The sequence below is a fragment of the Mus caroli genome, chromosome 4 (genome assembly GCF_900094665.2).
Source record: "Mus caroli chromosome 4, CAROLI_EIJ_v1.1, whole genome shotgun sequence".
In the NCBI taxonomy this organism is placed as follows: Eukaryota; Metazoa; Chordata; class Mammalia; order Rodentia; family Muridae; genus Mus; species Mus caroli.
Window position 1 is genome coordinate 109,604,911 of NC_034573.1, and position 10,047 is coordinate 109,614,957.

Genomic DNA, 10,047 nt, shown 5'->3' on the forward strand with positions numbered 1-10,047 from the left:
GGTAGAGGCAAGAGGATCTGCATGAGTTCCAGGCTAGCCTGGGCTATGTAGAGACTTCCTGGCCAGCCAAGGCTACATAGTGGGACTTTGTCTCAAAGACAAGAGCAGAAGAAGAGAAAGAGGAAACGGAAGAGGCTTGTACTAACCTGGGGTGCCTGATGGTCTTAACAGCCAAATTCTCATTTCTTTCTTTTCCTGGTACAGCGGACCAAGCCCAGAGCCTCCCTCTCATTTACTAAGCAAGTACACCCACTGAGCTACACTCCTAGAGCCTAAACAACATCAAGAGACTGGCTGTTTCTGTCCTGGGAAGGGCTCTCTTCACCTTCTGGAATTGCTCTCATGCAGCCTGCCTCAGCATGTGAGTGAGGAGGGACAGAAGCAGGTTTTAAATCTAGCACTCGGGAGGCAGAGGCAGGTGGATTTCTGAGTTCGAGGCTAGCCTGGTCTACAAAGTGAGTTCCAGGACAGGCAGGGCTATACAGAGAAACCATGTCTTGAAAACAACAACAATAACAACAAAAAAATAATCCATCATTACGAGGCCCCATCCCGATCACAGCATCAGATTTAATTATCTCCCAAAACCCCATCTCCAAATACCATGACATTGGGGATGAGGCTTCAAGTGAACTTTGGGAAGCATATAACTGTTTAATCATTATACAGACCTCAGGCAGGAACAGAAGAGCGAACGTGCTAAAGCTTGCAAGCCCTCAGGTCTATGCTTATATGGAAGCCAAGGGCTATGCGCTCCCTGCTGCTGAGGAGCTGAGGTGACTAAGGCAACTGAACTTGAGGTGGGTGAAGACTTGGGAAGGAGCCAGCGCTCCTGGACAGTTCACCTCTGGCTCCTTCCCCCTCTAGACTTCCAGTGCAGAGATAAGCAAGACCACACCCTGGTTCTATAATTTTGGAAGAGCCAGTTAGTCTCTTGTAGTCCTAACTTCTGAGAAAAGAGAGTCTGATGGTACTGGACACTCCTAAAATTATTGTGAAGATAAAATGGGGACATGGGCCCCAGAACCAGACACACGAGGACCACTCGGAATCCTGCTAATCAGTACAGCCAAGGTCTGCTGGCATAAGGAAGGACAAAGAGAAAGTTGGGGCAGGAAGGGGCTGGTGAGATGGCTCAGTGGGTAAGAGCACCCGACTGTTCTTCCGAAGGTCTGGAGTTCAAATCCCAGCAACCACATGGTGGCTCACAACCATCCGTAAGAAGATCTGACTCCCTCTTCTGGAGTGTCTGAAGACAGCTACAGTGTACTTACATATAATCAATAAATAAATCTTTAAAAAAATTTTTTTTAAAGATTTATTTTTAAAGGGATATCGTTGCCTCAGAGGAACACCTCTTGGCACGGGAAAGGTGCTTAGAAAAGGAGACATTGTAAGCAGAAACTGAAAGGGAAAAGTTGAGGGTCTAGCAAGCCAGAGAGGGAAGAGGGCCAGGCTGATGGGTTAACAACAAGAGGAAATGGGTCACGTGATCTCAGAAATTGGAACAATCTACTCACTCTCCCATTCTGTGCTTCTCAGGCCATGCACCCTGGCCTCAGGCACCGTTCATGTCACAAGAACGGCAACAACCACTCCAGTTCTAAGCCTGCACCGTGAACATGGCATTACCTGACCCCAAACTCTACTCTTCCCTACACAAGGACTGCACAAGTCCTGCTCTGACTGCTCCTTGATGCCATTGGCATCTGCAGCCCTGGCCTCCACCTTCCAGCCCATCCATCACCCCTCTTCTTCCCCGTGCCCTTTCTTGATACATCTTAGGGTTGAGGTCCAGCATCCCTATGACCTGAGCAACCTTGCCCTAGGTCTCTTATCTCACTGATCAGGCAAACCCCTTGCTATCTGCTTCCTCCATACCTGTGCTTAGCAAGCCAAACACTAGAATCTGTCACATCACAAGCAAGAGGACTTTGCTCATTACTCCACAATCTTTACCTCAGATGGGCCTTGGACGTTGCCCAGCAACCAGTGACCCCAGCAGCAGCTTCTTCCAGCCTTCACCACTCTCTCCACACTGCGGTCCTCTGTTCTTGATCTCAGTGGCACCTCCGCCTCCCACTTGGCAGAGAAAGGAGACGCCATCCTTTATCTGTTCCCACTCATGCATGCATGTGCAATGCATATGCACACATGCATATGGGTGAACATGCACACCTGCATACAGAAGTACTCGTGCAAACGTATATTGGAGGGGGGGGGGTGTTGAGACAGGGTTTCTTATTGAGGCCTAGGTTAGCATGGAACTCACTATGTAGTTCAGCCTAGCCTTGAACTCCAAAACCATTCCTCCTGCCTCAGCCTCCAAGTGCTGGGGTTGCAGGCATAACCCCCCATACCCAGCTTTGTGTTTTCTTCTCTTCTTTCTCTTGAATTTCTACTGCTTGCTCAGATTCTTTCTGTTGGCCAATATATGTGGTCAAATTACCTTGGTAATCAAAAAACAAAAGCCAAGCCCCTCTGCCTCCCACTGTCTACTTGCTGCTCATGTCCACTGATGATCTCCCCCACCCCCCAGGAGATCTGTCTCCGTGTTCTCAGTTCCACCTCTCATCTTTCAAACAAAATTCAGCCTCTGCCACACAGCACGGAGCTCAGAGCTTTTCTTTCTCTTTGTTTCTTTTTGCTGTTTGTTTTGAGCCAGGGTCTTACACTATGTAGCCCTTAGCTGGCCTGGAATGGATCGTGTAGACCAGGATGACCTCAAACTTGTATAGATTCTCTTACCTCCTGAGTGCTGGGACTGAAGGCATGTGCCACCGCACCTAGCTTTGGATTTGAGGCAGTCACCACTTTCCGTAGGATTCTGGGGACATGTAGCTCACTGTGCCTTCAAACATGTTTTCACTGTGTGCTGGACTGAGAAGCCCATCGAGGGTACCTCGTGCACATGTTTTAGGTGCGTACACCTCTATGCATGTGTGCACCTGTGGAGGATAGAAACGCTGGCAGTCTTAACTGTGGCCATGGTTGCTCAGGTCAGTGGAACAACCTGGATACTTTAATTAGGGGCCGTATGCTACCGGTTTGTCCCTCTTACAGAAGCCTCTTGTTAGGCCCAGGAACTGTTCTTGACAGCTTCCACCACACCATGGAGGTGGCATGTTGCTCCTCAATTTTCCCTCCCCTCCATCCCTGAGCCCCAAACTCTAGAAGGCTCACTGCTCACCTGTGCCATAGTAACAGCCTCTCGGTAGCCAATTGTGCCACCAGGGGCCCAGACATCGCCTCCAAGCTGCACCCAGAGGAATCTTGTTGAAATATGGCAATGCTTAAACTGCATGGCATGGCCAACAAAGTCAACAAAGCCTTCCCCTCTCAGCTCTGGACTCCCCTTTCCCAGGACCCTTGCTTCAGGGCTCTCACACCGCTGGCCTTTGGGGGAATTTCTGTCTCAGGACTTTGTACGTGGGGTATGCCCTTCCTTGTAGTGAGAATTTTGGTTTCTTTAAAAAACTAGTTATGTTAAGTGCATATGTTTTGTTTTGATCCCGAGTGTGGGATACGGGGCTGCTTTGGGTTATCCACAGCCACTAACTATGACTGCCTCCTGCTCTAGGAGGGGTGTGGTTCTTGCCACTCGCAGATTGTTTGTTTGGAAGTCTGGGGACCCTGGGTATAAATGCAAGAGCCCCAAGAGGGTCTGTGGTGGCTGCTGCTGGTTGCTGGATTGCTGGTTGCTGGATTGCTGGATTGCTGGATTGCTGGATTGCTGCTGGTTGCTGGATTGCTGGATTGCTAGATTGCTGGATTGCTGGATTGCTAGATTGCTGGATTGCTGGATTGCTGGATTGCTAGATTGCTGGATTGCTGGATTGCTGCTGGTTGCTGGATTGCTGGATTGCTGGATTGCTGGATTGCTGGATTGCTGGATTGCTGGATTGCTGGATTGCTGGATTGCTAGATTGCTGGATTGCTGGATTGCTGGATTGCTGGTTGGAGATATCCTGAAGACAGAGATTGGACTTTCCCCAAGGAACCCAACACCCCTAATCAGCAGGAAATAGTCTAAAGAGGTCTACGACCCATTTCTCCTCTAACCGTCTTTCTCTCCTACCTAGTGTTGAAGGGTTGGAAGGATTGGGGTGGAATAAGGGTTAAAAGAGTGGTAGATGTAAGAACTCAATAAAGTTGACCAAAAAAACCACCTGACACTTCCTGTTCATGCACTGGGTCAATTATTGCCTCCTCCAGGAAGCCCTCTCCAATTTATCCTGACCCATTTTCACACAGGATAATCTGTATCTCATTGTTCAGTATCTGCCATAATTGTGGTTTAACGACCTATGTGTCAATTTCCCTCTTGAATCCCTAGGAAAGAGGCTGTCTCTGTCCATCATAGTATCTTTAATGCCTGATCAGATGGACTTAACGCTAGTCATAATTATGTGAATTGAGGCTGGAGATGTGCTGAGTTGATAGATAATATCTATCTACTGATATCTAATATATGCAAATCCCTGGGTTCAATTTCAAGCATGCCATGAAATTGGGCAAGATGCTACCTTCCCATGATCCTAGCACAACGGACGTGGAAGCAAGAGAAAGATTAGAGCATCCACTCAAGTTCCAGACCCACCTGAGATTCTCCTGTCTCCAAAAACAAAAAGAAGGAAAAAAGAAAACATGAATTGGTAAGTATCCTTTGCGGTTATCCCCCATCGCCAATTTTGCTCTCCCTAGATGAGATGATTTCAGTGCAGAGAAGCAAAGATCCTGACCCCTGGCCACACAGCTCCAAGGCATGGCGCCTATGTATGAACCAAGCCAGAGTTCTCCAGCTCCATTTCTCAGCGTCAGCTTCTCCAGCTGCCTGGAGCAAGAGGAAGTGTCTTCACATTTACCCCTACAGACTCCACAGACGTGAGCGAGCAGAAGAGGCTCTTCGCAGTGCCTTCGAGGGCCCGCAAGAACCAGCCTGTGAGGTGGGCAGTCTAGGCCTTCCTCGGTACGGCTGCAGTCATTGAGAAGCCAAGTGGTATGAGCTGTCTCCAGTTACTCAAGGAAAAGAGCAAAAGTCGCTCACCCAGAGTCATCAGACTCTCCACAGTACCAAGCGTGACAGAACAGGCCAGAGAAAGCATAGCCAGGATGCCAGGGAACTGTTAACCTCCCAGTAAAGAACCGAACTGGCTCCGGGGCATCCACTCTGGTTTACACTTGCCATCCTGAGTCATCTTGACTATGAGAAATGCTCATGCCTAGAACTGCTCTGTTGACCCATGACCCACCAGGAAGTGCCTGCACCAAAGGGAGACACGAAGGTGGAAGCCATGCCACACACGAACTATCCCTGGGACCAACTCAAGAAACCCAAGATCTGCCTCAGCTTAAAAATAAACTGGCTGGGTGGGTGGCGGTGGTGCATACCTTTAGTTCCAGAACCCAGGAGACAGAAGCAGGTTGATCTCTGAGATTGAGGCTAGCCTAGTCTACAGAGCAAGTTCCAGGAAAGTCAGGGCTACACAGAAAAACCCTATCTCAAACAACAACAACAGCAAAAACCCCATCTTTCTGGAACCAGACACAATGGCGCACACCTTGAATCCCAGCACTTAGGCGGCAGAGGCAAGTAGAGTTTGAAACCAGCCTGGTCTACAGAACAATTTCCAGGATAGCCAGAGTATACAGAGAAACCTGTGTTTGAAAAAGAAAAAGAAAAGAAGAAAAAAATATATATATATAAACGTCCTGGCTTTTAGGAACTTTTCAAGGGCAGTCTGGGTCAGCCATTTTCTCCTCCCTTAGGGCACAGGTGGAAGTGGAGGTGGGGAGTACCAGGTGCTCACAGGCTCTGGGCAGAACTGATCAGTATCCATCTGGATCCAGACCAACAGCCCTTAGGCACTGGAGCTGCTCAGACCTGAGCTGCCTGCCTGCCTGCTGCCTGTCTTGGAGGCAGGGAAGATCAGGAAGCCAGGCACCAGCAGCCTGTGCAAGGAGCGGAGGTTTTAAGAAGGCTTCTTGGCTGGTCATTTGCCTGGTGGGGTGGATATGCTGCCTTCTTGGGCTTCCTGGAAGGTCCAGAAGAGTTGGGTAGTGTTCTTCACAAGGCATGGCCCATGCCTTCATTCTAGACCCTAACAGAGCCATGCGTCCCAAATGATTTACAACTCATGCAGACCCAGGTTTCCCTTTGCTTTTTGGAAAATGGGGTTACCTGTTCTAAAATACATCCATGAGTTGTCTGGACAAACCTCAAGACATTCTTTTATGTTTGACTAGACCAATCTTTCCTTTAGCTTGATAGCTAGATATTTAAGCTGAGCATGGCCCATTAATGGGTTCAAGTACCTTGACTAGCTAAGAATTAGGTGCCTCTAGGCTGACCCATGGGTGAGAGTTGGGGAGGGGTTCCTTCCACAGTCTTAAGACGTACTGGGAAGAGATGCCCCTTTTTGCTGGGACTTCTGAGCTTAGGAGTGTCAACCCCCACCCCCTTCCTCACTGCCCTCAATTTCTGACGGGGTTTCACGCAGCCCAGGATAGCCTCCAACTCACTTTTTCAGCCAAGGACAGTCTTGAACTTGAATCATCCTGCCTCCATCCCCAAAGTGATAGAATTAAAGATGGTGCCACTCTGCCTGGTTTATGTAGTACTGTGTATCAAACCCAGTGCTTTATGACTGCTAAGGCAAGTACCCCACCAAGTGAGCCTCAGCTACACCTAGAGGGCCTTCCCAAACCAATGTCAACACAGAAGATACAGAGCCAAAGCTGTTGAAAAGGGACAATGTTTGAATGCCAAGATCCAGATGAGCCTGGAGGAAAGCTGCCCCAAGAATCTTTAAATAATAATAATATATATATATATTAAACTGATTCAAGGGAAAATGTTTTTTCAATTTAATTTGTCACGTGTAACCAAAGACATTTTTATACGCCCATGATGTGATAACATCATATATAAAAAGGACTCGGCACCATGTCAGATGCAAATTAGCCACCCAGTAGAAGTGGGTGGTTTTATTAACCTCACCAACAAGTATTCAGTGAGTGAGTCTTCTGTATGTACTGAGGATATGCAGACAGAGCAGCTGAAATCTCTGTCCTCCAGAACTTCCTAGTCTATGAAGGGAACCATGGGGAAACCCATCAGGGCAGCAGAGCAGAACTAACCAAGGACATGAATGCAGAGGGTGGCCCCACGGTCCTCCTCCTTGTCCTAACCACTGACCTTGTCAGAGGCTGTCAATCCTCCTCTTCCTCCTCTCTGAGCTCCCTGCTGATAATATGTGTCCAGGTAATGTCTTGGGACACAACTTGAGGTCAAGAAGCAGGAATGAAACAGACTAGGATGGCAGTAAAATCCCAGCATTCATGAGGTTGAAGCTGGGGCATGACCAGGAGTTGGAGGCTAGCCTGGCCCTTTCAAAACAGTCTCAAAGAATGAAACGAAATAAAACAAAAAGACTCTGGGACAACAGCTGAGCATGGTGACTCTTGTTGTAATCCCAGCTCTTGGGAGGTGAAGGTAAGGAGGGACAGAAGTTGAAGGCTATCCTTGGCAACATAGAGCATTGGAGGCCAGCAAGGATTATATTAGACCGTGCCCAAAAATAAGAGCCAGAGACAAGCCATGAGACTTTTGGAAAAGCTCTGGGCCTCAATGCCATCTACCGTTTGTGAAATGAGGGCAATGTCTGTCTCTGACCTTCAAATCTCTTTCAGAGACTCGGTGTAGGCATGAGAAGACCTGACAGAGGAACCTAAGCCTCTGCTCAGGCCTGTTGCTGGTAACCGATCTTTCCTGAGGCCATGGGGAGAATACAGATAGACAGCACAGAGAAAGGCTTTGTCAAAATGATCTTCTCCTACCACAGACGAGCTGTGTGACCCTCTCTCCACTGTTCAGCCTTTCGAGTCATCATTCCTCACTTGTAAACTGGGGGTCATAGTAGCACCTACCAGCCAGAGTGGCTGTGAGAAATGTTAAGGCATGCAGTAAACTTGATACATGGCTACCTTAAAGATGGACTTTACATCTAAGCATGGTGGTACATGTTGGTAATCTTGGCTCTCAGGAAGGTGAGGCAAGTGGATATGTTCACTTAAAGTCATACTGGGCAGAGGGGAGGGGGGAGAGAGAGGGGGGAGGGGATAGAGGGTAGATAAATGAGAGAAAGATAATGATAAATAATGACGATACATTGACAGGTAGATTATAGATATTAAACGTAATTTAAATGAATGTTATTACTACTCTTAAGTAGGTCAAAGCTAGGAAGGTAGGGAGAGCCTGGCTGACTTGTGCTCGGAAGCTGATGGCTCAAAAGGTAAAGGTGGCTGGCTGCCTTTGGGTTCCACAACCTGAACAAAAGAAGAGAACTGACTCCTGCAGGCCATACCCTGACCTCCAAGGGTGCCCCCTCCCCCACTAAATAAATGTAATAAAAATAATTTATTTAAAGGTTCCTGGTCTGTGCATCATGTTCACAAAATGTGCCTTGGGGGCTAGGTAAAGTGTCTGCCACCCAAGTATGAAGACCTGAGTTCAACCACTTAGCACCACCTTAAAAAGCCAGCCAAGGTGGCATGGGCTTGTACTCTTTGTGCTGGGGAGGCAAAGACAGGAGGAACCCTGGGGCTCACTGGCCAGCCAGCCTAACTGAATATGAGAGCTGTGGGTCTCACTGAGATATGCTATCTAGAAAACAAGGTGAATGACTCCTGGGGAAGACTCAAGGATGATCTCTGGCCTCTATAAGAACATGCTTACATGTGCACAGGCACAGATGCACACATACACATGCATACTTGTGCACAGGCACACACACATGCATGCATTGGCACTGGCACATATACATGCACACATGTGCAGATACACACATGCATACATGTGCACTGGCACACACATGCATACATGTGCACTGGCATACATACATGCATATGTGTGCACAGACACACACACAATCAGATGTGTCTTGGAGATATTAATTATAGCCGATAGAGATGTACCATTCACCCCCTTGGTGCCCAGTCTTTCTTCTCTATCTCTCTGCACAGATCCAGTCAAACTCTACACCAGGCTTAGGCTTTCCTCAGCCCCTCCACCCTGCATCCCAAATGTCTCATCTCACTGCCTTTTCCTTATAGGGCTTTCTGGAGCTGGTGAGAGATTCCATTGCTGACAAACATCTAGTAAAGGACTGCTAGGCTCCCATGACTGAGATTTCTTGTCTACAAAGTGCTTCTAGAATTCTACCCAGAAGCCCTTAGCTCTTCCTGACATCTTACAAGAGATTTGGTTTCCCACCTAACGTGCTCACAGCTCTCTTGCATGAGGATTTTTGCTGGCCTGGGCCAGACACATTTTCTTGGGCAGCATTCTACAGTCAGAGAGAGAACAGCCCTGGGAGCCTCCTCAGCCATCCCTGAGTGGATGACTCAGAAGGTCCATGGACAAGAACTCCAACTTCCTGACACTCTATGGGACCGTTCTCAGCTGTGTTCTACAGTCTCTGAACCCAGTTCTCTCAAGGAGTAGAACTCACTCCTTCACTTTACTTCCTGGGAGCATCCTAGCTTGGACCCATCACATTGAGCAGATCTCATGCATGTATCTGAACAAAGCAAATATGTCCTTCTACAAATTCCCAAATGCTAAGACTTGGAGAGGTATCTAAATAGACAGCGCCTGGTGACTGGGGACTCATATAGACAGGAGTAGGGGGCTGGCTCTGTGGTTAAGAGCACTAACTGCTCTTTCAAAGATCCTGAGTTCAAATCCCAGCAACCACATGGTGGCTCAAACCATCTGTAACAAGATCTGATTCACTCTTCTGGAGTGTCTGAAGACAGTTACAGTGTACTTATATATAATAAATAAATAAATCTTAAAAAAAAAAAAAAAGACAGGAGCAGGAAGTGTGTGTCACGGACATAACACCACTCCTGTTTTCCAGGGACATCCTCTGCTAAATATGCCCAATATAATCAAGGTATCCTTGGCGAATAGACAAACCAAGGCTTTCAAGTGTGAGATAAACACAGTTGTGAAGGTTTTAAGAATAAACTTGAGGGCTG

At 47.8% G+C, this 10,047-nt stretch overlaps 1 long non-coding RNA gene across 1 annotated transcript in view; it reads left to right on the forward strand.

The window, feature by feature from the left end:
• The window catches only part of LOC110292130, a 5,497-nt gene extending 1,603 nt beyond the window's left edge, over positions 1–3,894 (forward strand). Inside the window, exons 2-3 of the long non-coding RNA XR_002377664.1 lie at positions 205–361; positions 3,581–3,894. This is a non-coding gene — a long non-coding RNA (uncharacterized LOC110292130). The remainder of the gene's footprint in view (positions 1–204; positions 362–3,580) is intronic.
• Positions 3,895–10,047: the final 6,153 nt, after the last annotated feature.